At 38.6% G+C, this 13,512-nt stretch overlaps 1 long non-coding RNA gene across 1 annotated transcript; it reads right to left on the bottom strand.

Annotated features, from left to right (window-relative positions):
* Positions 1-200: 200 nt before the first annotated feature.
* LOC149841724 (uncharacterized) lies at positions 201-1,775 on the bottom strand. The gene is made up of 2 exons (XR_016431007.1): positions 1,493-1,775; positions 201-764 (listed from the first exon to the last, which is right to left on the bottom strand). It is a non-coding gene; the product is annotated as an uncharacterized LOC149841724 (long non-coding RNA).
* Between the last annotated feature and the right edge of the window lie 11,737 nt (positions 1,776-13,512).

The raw sequence follows: 13,512 nt of genomic DNA, 5'->3' as shown, positions 1-13,512 counted from the left end.
ATGGTTGGATTTCTGAGTGCAATTAGAAACTTTTATAGAAACCTTTTTTTGCATCAATTTTTAAGCAAACTAAATTTCCATCTTCTGCTCTTGAAATAAAGCCATTCTCCCACCATGTAACTTGAGAATTTCCTTGTTAATCAGGATTTTCCCTTCATATTTTTTTTCTTCAGTAGTCTAACGGGATTGACAGCATGGAGGACTAATAAGCACTAAGGATTCATTAACGCAACTATTTAAACTCAAATACACTGTTCATTTCTGATCTTCTTGGAGGAAAAATAAGCATCTTATAACACCCTTTCGCCAATTCCTTGATCGAGGACGTGGCCAATGTTGTGCATAAGCATGTAGGAAGAAGAACCTTTCGCTACAATCGTCTTAACATACAATCCTCTCATCGTATAAATGACAAAAAAATAAATACATGAAACTAAATTCACCTTTGTGAAGACCTAGACAACATATACATCAAATAAATGAATAAATAAAAAGAATGAAACTGATAGAAGTTGCAAACAATCAATGGAGGGAGGTAATAGAAGCATGCCCAGCTCCAGGGCTCGGGCCCGAGTCCTTCACTGCACCAAGAATCTGACTATCCATAAAAGAATCCACCGGCGAAGCGTTAATTCTCGATGACGGGTTTGAGCGATGGCCAGCCGGTATGCGTCGAGCCTCTACTGAAGAGCACTTTGACATGAAGAAGATGATGAACAGGAAGACAAGAGAAAGAAGCACCACTCTCACTCGGATAGCCATCACTAGCCAATAACAGTATAATGGTAAGAATGAAATGAAGAATTGAGAATGCCTCCCCCTCTTAATGCAACACATATATATACGTGCTGCTAAGGTGGTCATGTAGAGGAGGTAATAATATTTGAATCAAATTGTTTCTAAAAAAATCAGCCACATATGAGAGATTCAAACGTGACATGCACCATCTCAGATGTTTCCTAGCATGCTGATATCGAATGCCCTGGTTCCTCATTTATTGTAAGTTTTGAACTGGTCAAGCACACGGTTGAATGGCAAGCCTACTTGACTAGACTTGAATCGGTTGCAGCTTTGACCTGATCATGGTGTTCTGGTTACGGGTCACAAGGAGCCAACACGCGATACTCTGAGACTACCAATCATTAAACTTGGGCTTCAAACCGAACCAACACCAAGGACTCGGTTACAGATTTGGATGAGGCGGCATAGATTCTGTATGGGGCGTTTCTTTACCCGTATACTAACCTGAGTAGGAATCGCATGTGCACGTTTTATTTTTTTTTAAAGGCAAGCTGGGGTTAGACAGATTCCTTGACTGTGTATAAAAAAATACAGGAACTATATTTCCTCCTGAGAAGGGAACTAATGGGGGGGATCTTTTCAAATTTTCTGTATCTTCCTCTTAGCAAAATTAGCAAGATTCTTTGCTATACAATTAGAATTAAATTTAGACACTTTAACAGATAAATTACTGTAACTATACAAAACATACCTCACAGCTTGAGGGATTAATGTGGAAAATGAATCGCGTCCTTCCAAAATTTTTAGAGTTTTCTCAATCAGATCAGGTCGCTTGATTCCAGCAAAATTCTGGTGTTAAGACCAGTTAGTGTCATCAACACCACTCTTTCTCGTCCACACTTGCAGCCTTGGAGAAACAGCCAACAACAACCAAGTGGCCGGTGTGATTACTAATTGTGAAGCCAAAGCGCCATATCTGGCGGTGGATCCCGTAGACGCAAACTTGGACGGGGAGGGAACCAGCAATCCATGTGTATCCAGCGTATGGCTGTCTCCTCTTCCGAGTTTCGGAGGATGAACAAACACTTGCTCTCTAACGAACAACATACCTGATTTCTGAATTTGTTTTGCTGATTTCCTTTCCTTTCCAAAAATTTGGTCATTCCTTATTTGGAAAATCCTTTCTCATCTCCACCTAAGTAACCTATTTCCCATCTTAATCGAAAACCAGAATTTCAGATCACTTACCAGATCGCCGGATGGTTTGTTGGAATAAAGTAAAGATATATGCAGCAACACTATAAAATATTAACTCAACAATGGAGTAAAATATTGAAAATCTTTAACACAAAGTAAAAACAAAAGGAGAGAGATTACACATCTCGTACAACTTCCAAGACCTCTATTTATAGCTAAAAAGGTAAACCTATAACTGTCACTTCCTCATTAATAGCCACTACTTATGACCCATTTATAACTTATGAATTACATAACTTACTCCTTAAGTTTAAGAACCACAACACAATCGTGGATTCTAAAACGTCTCTAACGCATACCCACTAACCCATGACTTATGGTTACCCATTCACGTAACCCCCTTTTGCATCATATTCTATCACTCCCCCTTGATGCAAAACTCGATACACCTAAAGTGGATCTGAATTTCACAAACTTTGAATAGCTAAGTGCTTTTGTAAATCCATCTGCAATTTGGTCATTTGTAGAGCAATATTTCATTGCTACAGCTCCATCTGCAACAGCTTCTCTGATAAAATGATGACGTAACTCAATATGCTTGGTTCGTCCATGGAACACAGGATTCTTTGTCATGGCAATGGTTGCTTGATTGTCACAATAGAGTTCTGTTGCATTCGCTTGTTCTTGATGCAAGTCCGCTAAAATTCTTCTTATCCAAATAGCTTGACATACAGTTGCATTTGCAGCAACATACTCTGCTTCTGAAGATGAAAGTGCCACTGTTGCTTGCTTCTTTGACATCCATGACACGGCTCCTGATCCAAGATTAAAGATGAATCCACTTGTGCTTTTCCTGTCATCTACAAAACCAGCCCAATCACTGTCAGTAAAGCCAGTTAATTTAAACTCAGGATTTGATTTGTACCAAATCCCATAATTAGTGGTAGCTCGAATATAACGAAGGATCCGTTTTGCTGCTCCAAGTTGATGTATCGTTGGACACTGCATAAACCTTGAAATTAGGCCAACAGGAAATACGATATCTGGACGAGTCTGTGTAAGATACATTAGCCTTCCAACCAAACTTCTATACAACCGTTCATCAGCCTTCATAGTACCATCATGTACTGATAATTTCTCATTAGTATTCATGGGAGTGGAACACGGCTTGCATGACACCATGTTAAACTTCTCAAGTAAGTCTAAAGCATATTTTTCTTGAGAAATAAAAATACCATCAACACTTTGTTGAACTTGAAGTCCAAGAAAATAGTGTAACAACCCTAAATCTGACATTTCAAATTCATGCATCATGTCCTCTTTAAATTCTTCAAAAAGTGTACTTGACGAGCCTGTATAAATTATGTCATCTACATAAACGCAGACAATAAGAAAGTCAATACCTGATCCTTTTACATATAAAGTGTGCTCACTCTCACTTCTGTGAAATCCTCTTTGCATTAGATATGAGTTCAATCTCCCATACCAGGCTCGTGGTGCCTGTTTAAGGCCATAAAGCGCCTTTTTCAACCTGTACGCCTTCTCTTCCTTCTCTTTAACAATAAATCCTTGAGGCTGGCAAACATATACCTCTTCTTCCAAGAACCCATTCAAAAATGCTGATTTTACATCAAATTGAAAGACTGACCATTTCATATGAGCTGCTAATGCCAAAATAATTCTAACAGTTTCAAAACGTGCAACAGGAGAAAAAGTTTCTGAAAAATCTACTCCAAATTCTTGAGCATACCCCTTAACGACTAACCTTGCTTTATATTTTTGCACGCTCCTATCTGCATTATATTTAACCTTGTAAACCCATTTCACACCAATAGCATTTTGACCTGTGGGTAAATCTACAAGTTCCCAGGTATCATTTTTCTGAATGGCTACCATTTCTTCTTCCATGGATTTTACCCATTCTTGTTTCTCACTAGCATCCTCGTAGCACATAGGTTCTTCAACCAACAAGGCAAAAGTACACGATTCATAAATCTCTTTTATGGATCTTACCTTTTTAGGTGGTGAGTCTATGTCCTCATTATCACCATTGTTTTGAGACATACTTGTTGAAGCTTCCAATGTCTTATCAGATGCAAGGGGAATGACCTCCATTTTTGACTTATCTGCATCTTGATTCCAAGTCCAAGAGCTTAATTCATCAAAAATAACATCACGACGAATGATTAAACTCTTAGATGTCGGATTATATAATCGATACCCCTTTGTTGTGTCACTATAACCAACAAAAATGCATTTTTCACTTTTCTTATCCATCTTGCTACGATCACTATAATCGATCAAGGAATAAGCAACACAACCAAAAATTCTTAAATTACTTACATTTGGCTTCCGCTGCCACCACGCCTCATATGGAGTCATGTTACGCACAACTTTTGTTGGAGATATATTGAGTAAGTATACTGCTGTGTTCACGGCTTCAGCCCAAAATTCACTCGGGAGTTGTTTTTCAGTCAACATGCTCCTTGCCATTTCTACAACTGTACGGTTTTTCCGCTCAACTACACCGTTTTGTTCTGGTGTTTTTCTTACTGTTAGCTGCCTGCGAATTCCATTCCTTTTGCAAAACTCTTCAAAATCATTAGACAAAAATTCTCCCCCTCTATCTGTGCGTAGACACTTTATGACATGCTCACTATCCTTTTCTGCAAAAGCCTTGAACTCTTGAAATTTTTTAAATGCTTCTGATTTTTGAGAGAGAAAAAACACCCAACTCATGCGAGTAAAGTCATCAGTAAGCAATAAAAAATATCTACTATTATTTAAGAATGGAGTATTCATGGGACCACAAAGATCCGCATGAACTAACTCAAGAGGCTTTCTAGCTCTCCACGCCTTTCCGATGGGAAATGATAAACGATGTTGCTTCCCATATATGCACCCTTCACAAATTCCATCATTACACGTTATACTAGGCAATCCCAAAACCATGTTTTTGGTTCTTAGTATTTTTAGCCCATTATAATGTAAATGGCCATATCGTAAATGCCAAAGATGTGATGGCTCATCCTCTTTACCAATTAAGGCAACATCATTCACGTGTGTAAATTCAAGAGGGAACATTCTATTAGGTGCCATCTTGACTCTTATAAGAGGTTCAGTGTCCATTCTCCTTTTTCTAATTTCACATATTCCATCATAAAAGTTAAGTGCATACCCATTCTCAATTAATTGTCCAACACTCAATAAATTGTATGATAAACCAGGTATATAATAAACATCATGAATCATTCTTTTATTACCTGATTTAACATCAACTTCAATAGTTCCCTTGCCTTCACTTTGTACCTCTTTGTTGTTTCCAAGACGAACATTCATTCTCATGGACTCATCAATATTGTGAAAAAGTCTTTTTTCACCTGTCATGTGGTTACTACACCCACTATCTAGAAACCACATATTATTAACCTTGGTTTCAAATTGTGCAAGAAAAAGATTACCTTGTTCTTGTTCTTCAGCAACATTAACCTGCTTTTTTTATTTCTCCCAACACCTTGCTTCCACGTGCCCATACTTCTTGCAATAATGACATTGTTTGTCTTTATAATTTGGCCTTTGATTGCTTCCATTGTGCTGACCCATTTCAAATCTTCCACGACCACGACCACGGTCACGATATCCTCCTCTACCTCTTCCTCTTCCTGGATATTTATTCTCTAAGGTACCTTCGCCACTTGTTTGCTTGTTGGAAATTTCTACCTTGGCCTGAAATGCATGTACAATGCTTTTTTCGGTTGACCTGTTCAATCTAGCCTCATGTGCCAAAAGAGAACCCATTAATTCGTTAATCGAATAATTATTCATGTCCTTAGATTCCTCTATAGCTGTGACGACATGATCAAACTTTGGTGGCATGCTTCGTAGGATTTTTTCTACTACCTTTTTATCATCAATTATTTCTCCGAATGTTCTCATTTGATTTACAGTAGTAGACATTCTAGAAAAGAAATCTTGCACAGGCTCATTTTCTTTCATTAGCAGGGTCTCAAAATCTCTACGAAGTGTTTGGAGTTTTACAATAGTTACCTTACTATCTCCATGATAGGCTTCCTTCAAAATAGTCCATGCTTCATTCAACTTGGTGGCTGCCGCAATTCGAGGAAAAATACTTTCAGTCACGGCTTGCTGCAAAACGAGAAGAGCCTTGGCATCTCTCTTACGCAACTCCTTTACTTCACTTGCTGCCTTTTCTGTTGCTTTTGAGCTTTGTGTCTCTACAAAACTATTTTCAACTAGATCCCAAAGATCTTGAGAAATGAAAAACATCTTCATCTTAATACTCCAAAATTCATAATTTTCTCCATTAAAAATAGGTACCAAGGCATGTGAGAGATTTATAGAGTTCAGATTTGTACCGTTAGACATCGTGAATTACACCACGTAATTACCAACCAACTTGAAGATCCAGCTTCGGCAATGATCTTCGCAATGCTCAAACACACCCAGCTTAATCGAACCTGGGGCTCTGATACCAAACTTGTTGGAATAAAGTAAAGATATATGCAGCAACACTATAAAATATTAACTCAACAATGGAGTAAAATATTGAAAATCTTTAACACAAAGTAAAAACAAAAGGAGAGAGATTACACATCTCGTACAACCTCCAAGACCTCTATTTATAGCTAAAAAGGTAAACCTATAACTGTCACTTCCTCATTAATAGCCACTACTTATGACCCATTTATAACTTATGAATTACATAACTTACTCCTTAAGTTTAAGAACCACAACACAATCGTGGATTCTAAAACGTCTCTAACGCATACCCACTAACCCATGACTTATGGTTACCCATTCACGTAACCCCCTTTTGCATCATATTCTATCATGGTTTCCATCGGATACCAAAAAAGTTGTCAAGAGAAAAAGATGAGAGTTTGAGTAAAACTTTGTTTAACGACAAAGATGTTTATATGTGGCCTAAGCAAAATGTTTTGGGTTTATTTTCAGCCGACGATTTTGTATGCTCAAGATGCCGTTCATTTATAGCATCAATGGTTCTGGAAATTTTTGCGGGTCCCATTAAGATACAAAGAATACAGTCATAGTGTGGATGAACGGTAGCAGAGGCACCTCCAACGGAGTAGATTACTGTCAGAGGTGCCTCTGACCTGATCCGCTCTCAAAAATGGGGAGTCCCACCCTCCCGCTGATGGCCGGAATCCGGCCAGCATTCATCGGGAAATGGCACAATCCGGCGAATCAAAGCTAGCGTATGGTCCGAGCAGGTTGTATGTTACCCCCCTGAACACGGGGCCGCGTGTTCAGGGGTCCGAATGAGTGCCACGTGGCACTCATTCGGCTGATTGTGTACGGAGGAAGGAATATTGCAAAACCCAAGATCTTCCTCTGTACATAACCAGCCGAATGAGTGCCACATGGCACTCATTCGGACCCCTGGAACACGCGGCCCTGTGTTCCAGGGGGAACATACACCACCCTCTCGCGTATGGTGGTGGTGTTCCTTGCTTGACAAGACTTCTCCACTACTGAGTATGAGCTTGTCTGATCCAGCACCTTAAGCTTGGTCCAACATGACATGGATGAAGCTGGATTCGTACATCTCATGAGATCGACGGTTCTCGAACGTGTTGATGATAGACAACACGTGAAACATGCGAGAGGGTGGTGTCTGTTCGCCCCCGATGATTCACTGAATCCCACGTCTGTGTTTGGGGGTCTAAATAAGCACCACGTATACAAGCACATGAGGCTCGTATTCCTGTGTATGTTGACATCACTTAGCATTGGAGTGTGGTGCGGTTGCAAAGACTTAAGTACCCTTTCTTGCTATTCTTCTCATAAAGCGATGGTTTGAGAAAATGACAAACATGCCCTTCATTCAAAAAAGGAAAAACAAACAGTTCAAAAAAATGACAAACATATCCTCCATCCAGAAAGTCAAGGATATTGTTGACTCTTCAAAGTCTACCCAGAGAAACGAACCTTAATCGTTAGAGAAAATGACAAAAATGCCCTTCATTCAAAAAAGAAAAAACAAACAATTTAAAAAAAGGACAAACATGTCCTTCATCCAGAAAGTCAAGGATGATGTTGACTCTTCAAAGTCTACCCAGCGAAATGAACCTTAATCGTTTCGCCGATGGTAATCCGGCGAAACGATGGTGAGCCGACTATCCGATGGTCATCTAACGAAACAAACCTGAGCCATCAAAAATGTCCGTTTGAACTTTTCATCGCCATCTTCTTCTTCTTCCTTCTTCGTAAAACACTGTAAAACCCTCTCTCTCTCTAGAGAAGAAATCAAGGGAGGTAAAGAGTTCCCCCTGGAGAAGGCCATGAACATCAACCCTCTCACTCTCTCTCCCTTCTCTCTCTACTTCTGTGCCTGATTTAGAGTTTTTGCCCTTACAGAAGGGGGGTCCGGGGGCTCCCCCCGGGCGCGGATTCCGGGGGGCCGCCCCTGGCGGTGGGCTAGGGGGGCAGCGCCCTTCGGACCAATTTTTTTTTGGGTCTTCCAACAATGATTTGTAGTATTATCGGGCTTTCCTACAACAATTTGTAGTATTTTCGGGTCTCCAACGAAACACTATAGTAATTTGCAAAAGACACTACAAATCGCTATAGCGATTTGTAGTGTCTTCCGCAAATCGCTATAGCGATTTGTAGTGTCTTCCGCAAATCGCTATAGCGATTTGTAGATTCTTCCGCAAATCGCTATAGCGATTTGTAGATTCTTCCGCAAATCACTATAGCGATTTATAGTGTTATTCAGTAAGCAAATCGATGTAAATCGCTACCCGAATTAGGACCAACTTGTCAGGGCCATATCTCCCTAACCGGAGGTCATATTCCAAATCCGTAAAAAGTGGTGCCTTTGTTATTGAGTCTAGTTTATTTATGTAAATTTTTAGCGATTTCTATTGTCATTTCATTTCTCATTTTAACTAAAAACCTAACCCTTATTATTTTGTGTTATTTGAGTTGCACAACACCATTCTCGCTTGACATCCACATCTTGATTCTGGCATGCTCCTTGTTGGATTTTTCATTGATTTCTTCCAACCTTGCTTGGAACAAAAATATATCTTTCTCACCATGATACCCTGTGCATTTTTTGACCACGACACCCGGGACCCATGCTGGGGGAACCCCCGGACCCCCCTCCTGTAAGGGCAAAAACTCTAAATCAAGCTCCACAACAAATCAAGTTGAACGATGCTACCCACGCTGGGAGGAGACCCCAAACCCTCCTCCTATAAGGGCAAAAACTCTGAATCATACTCTACAACTCATCAAGTTGAATGATGCTACCCACGCTAAGAGGAGCTCTCAGACCCCCCTTTCTGTAAGGGTAAAAACTCTGAATCAGACTCCACAACTCTTCAAGTTGAATGATGCTACCCACGTTGGGAGGAGCCCCCAGACCCCTCTTCTGTAAGGGTAAAAACTCTGAATCAAGATCTACAACTCATTTTGTTGAATGATGCTACCCACGCTGGGAGGAGCCCCCAAACCCTCCTCCTGTAAGGGTAAAAACTCTGAATCAGGCTCCACAACAGTCAATGTGCAGGTCAGTCGGTGCTTGATGGAGCAATGTAGGATCTTCTGCTGGATGTGCATAGAAGCAGAAAGAGAAGGAAGAGAGAGAGAGTGAGAGGGTTGATGTTCATGGCCTCCTCCAGGGGAGATTTCTTTCTCGGATAATCCTGCTGTGCAGAAACTGGGTCTTAAATAATCATCTTCGGGGCACTTAAGTCTTTACAACCACTCTTTTTCAAGAATCGTCATTTTTTTTTGCACCAATGGAGGAGAGGGTACTTAAGTCTTTGCAATCGCATCAAACTCCAATGCTAATTAATGCTGACAAACATGGGGATACGAGACGCACATGCTTACATACGTGGTGCTCTTTGGGACCCCCGAACATGAGATGTAGCTAACTCCTCTGTTCGGGTGGGGGGGAACATATAACCTGCTTCGAAAACATGTTGTGGAGTGTGAACACAAGACTGTATATGCTTGCGATGACCACAAAATTCTCACGGGATTTTCAAAATTCTCATTTTTCACACGATTAAAAAAAATCTAAGAAAATTTTATTTATTGAAAACATTTTAGGTATTAAAAATATAAAAAATAAAAAATTATGTAAAGCATAGAATTTAGCCAATGAATGTGTACATATCGCTGTAATATTTGCAATATATTCACTAATGGAGCTAGAACCAGGCTCATGCAAGGTACACAAGCGCCTCTCCCCTGCCAAGAATGTGTGGTCCAACTTAGGAATGTCAACGGGTCGGGTTTGATTCAGACCCATCTGGGACCAAACGCAGATTTGATTTGAGATAGTAGTATCGGGTCTAGACCTGGGTCCAATCAGACCCACTATAGGAGAAACCATACATGAATCCTATAAGAATTACATGAACCATACCAGGTAAAATAATATTTTTTTATCTTTTTTACATTGAAAAATTGCAGATCTTAGTCCGAACTTAATCGGACCCGGGTCTGGTATGAAATTTCACAAACCATACCTGGATCCGTATATTAATCTGACCCTTTGGGTCTGACCTGGATTCTAATCAGACCTCCATGTTTATCAGCAAACCCTGACCATATATGGTTTGGTACGGGTCAGGTCCAGGTCAAATCTAACCCATTGACACCCCTAGTTCAACTGAGATTTTTTGCTTTATTTTATACTCTTAGTTAAGGACCCTAAAAAGCATGCGAAAGCTACATTATCACATGATGCAGTTTTCATGCAATAAGCAATAAAAAATGGACCTATGAGATCCACCACATTTTGGATCTGGCACACTTGAACCTAGCTCACCTCTGCTTGAACTATACCCACCCAAATGTACTGGCCAAGACACTGAAAGTGTTGTAGGATCGAGGCAACGAGCACTAGAGGGGGGGGGGTGAATAATGCTTTTAAATAATGACTTTGGAATTTTGAAGGATTTTGAGATTCGCAAAGCAATCACACAAAGAACACAAGAATTTATCTTGGTTCGGTCTTCCAGACCTATATCCAGTGCCCAAGCAAAACTCGCTTGAGATTTCCACTATCAACCTTGTGTAAATACAAGAACATACAAACCAAATCCGGTTTCACTTTCAGTAACAACTCTACTGAAAGCAAACAACTTCTTTAAACCAAGGAGTCATTTCCTTTTACAGAAAAATGAAATAATCAAGTTACAATTAACCTACGAGCCCTTCTTATGAATGCAAATAAAATGTAATTGGCTTTTAAGGTTGTTGAAATACTCAACTCACGAATTCACCGTCTCTCAAAGGAATTTGAGTGAAAAACTGGAGTGAAAATATCAAGTGAGTGAGAAAATAAATACTTGAATGAATAGAAGTGAAAAGCAAAGAATTTGATCTTTGTAATTCAATAAGATTTCTTGTTTTTGAGTGTAGAATTCACTCTTATTTATAGTTAAAAAATTCCATACGTTGAGGGTATGAAAGGGTGTCAAAACAGTCATTTTTGAACAGTCAAAGCATTTGAAAAATGAAAAGACACGCCTTTTTAAAGTTTCAGGAAAAATGGCAAAATTAGTAGAACTAGAACAGTAGTTAGTCGACTGAAATATAATATTAGCAAACTAACAGTTATCGTCGGTCAACTAATGTGTTTAACAAAGCCGTTTGAAAATCTAATTTTTGAAACTTAGTCGACTAAAGAAAAAGTTAGTCGACTGATAATATCACCAGTAGACTGAAAAACCTTTCAGTCGACTGCTGCTAAATTTTTCTAAAAACACACGTTCTGTCCAGTTGACTGATAAAACCTTCAGTCGACTACTGCTAAATTTTCTGAAAATAAACATTCTATCTGGTCGACTGATAAATCCTTCAGTCGACTAATTCAGAAAATTGACGTTTTTGCTTTGAAAATTTGGCATGAAAAAGTTGGTCAACTGGTAAGTCTGTTGGTCGACTAATAAACATGAAAAATTAAGTAAAGAGTTTTTTTAAATAATTTTCATGAAGAGTTCTTTTAGAAAAGTTTTTCTAAAGATTTTTTAGGTGAAATGCAATCAAAATATACACTCTGAGTAAGGCTCTTACAAGAATCTAAGACATTTAATGAAATTTACATTTGCACACTAGTCTTCAAAGATTCTTCATTGAATTCTTCAATTCTTGTCATCTTTCTTCATTGCCTTAGCTGAAATGCAGTTGATTTACTTGTTCATCATCAAAATCTAGTACTTGAAGTATCGTGTATGACTTCATTGTCGTAACAATCTCCCCCTTTTTTATGATGACAAACTAGTCAAAGATTAAGCATTTAGCTGCATAGATAGAGATTTTACTCCCCTTATCAATATGTTGCAAAATATATGAAGTTAGCACAATCAAAGCATATGTATCACATATTGATTGTTTTGCATTTCCATCATTACTTCATGCATTTCTATTTCTTTTTCATGAAAATGCTTTCTCATGCAATTTTCATTTTTTATGTTTGTCCTTTTCTCCCCCTTTGTCATAATCAAAAGGAGTAAGTGCAGTTATAGCATAAGCAAAATCCAAACTCAAGTTCAAAATATTACAACCCAGAAAGTATCAAAGTTCAGTAATAACAGTAAACAAAGGTCAAGAGAAGTGTTGCTTGATCATCTCCTTGAGTTCAGCAATGTCCTTCTGAATTGACGAAAGTTGTTGAGTTACATCTTCATGAAAAGTATGTTGATGTAGCTCCAAAGCTTCAATTCGTTGCAAAATTTCATTATTCTCTTGACTCATAGAGACGTTTTTTTTGTTTTACTTGAGATGGGGGTATCATAGGAGATGATGATGGTTCAGCGGGTTCAGGAGATCCAAAATTTAAAGGAGGTAGATATTTGATTTTTATTCGTTTAAAAATAGTTTGATAAAAAAATTCCTTTTGTTCAATAGATTTTTCATTGGTTAGGGATACTTTGAAATATCTAAAAATACGGGTAAGGAGACATCCATACAGAAGAAAGGATTTTTGTTTTCACAATGTAGTAAAATACACGTTGGCCCAATTTACAGAAATATTTTCAAATAAGATGTAAAGAGTCGTAGAGAGATCTGTGGAAGAGTAATCAAAAGATCCAGTTTTAGGTAAAACATTGTGGGCAAGAATTCATCCAGCAATGCAAGTGCGAGTTTGAAGATTGGTATTCTTGAAGGGAGGACAATGAGGTGTACCAAGAAGAAGAATTTGTTCAAAAATTCTTTCATCATTAAGTTCAATAGTGTTGAAAGGAGTTTTTGAAGGTGGAATATCTAGGATTTGTCCAAGAAGTTTAGAATCAAACTCAATTTCAACATCGCGAACAAGAGAGGAAAGAAATTCAGTTTCATGATCAATTTGTAAATTAGTGTAAAACAAATGAATCAATAAAGGATAATGAAGTGGATCTGCGCCAGCGTCAAAAAGATGTAAAATACCTGCGAATAATTCTCTGATATTGTAGCGAGAAAATAGATGAAACAGAACAATTTGGCCGAGTAATATAGGAAGTGCAGAAATCGATCCAAAAGTATCGTATAGAAGGGGATTTCTGAGTAGTCTAAGCGAAAATCCAT

The sequence above is a fragment of the Nuphar pumila genome, chromosome 3 (genome assembly GCF_984573655.1).
Source record: "Nuphar pumila chromosome 3, dmNupPumi1.hap1.1, whole genome shotgun sequence".
Classification (NCBI taxonomy): domain Eukaryota; kingdom Viridiplantae; phylum Streptophyta; class Magnoliopsida; order Nymphaeales; family Nymphaeaceae; genus Nuphar; species Nuphar pumila.
The sequence above is the reverse complement of the archived record's forward strand: the minus strand, read 5'-3'. Positions and strand labels throughout refer to the sequence as shown.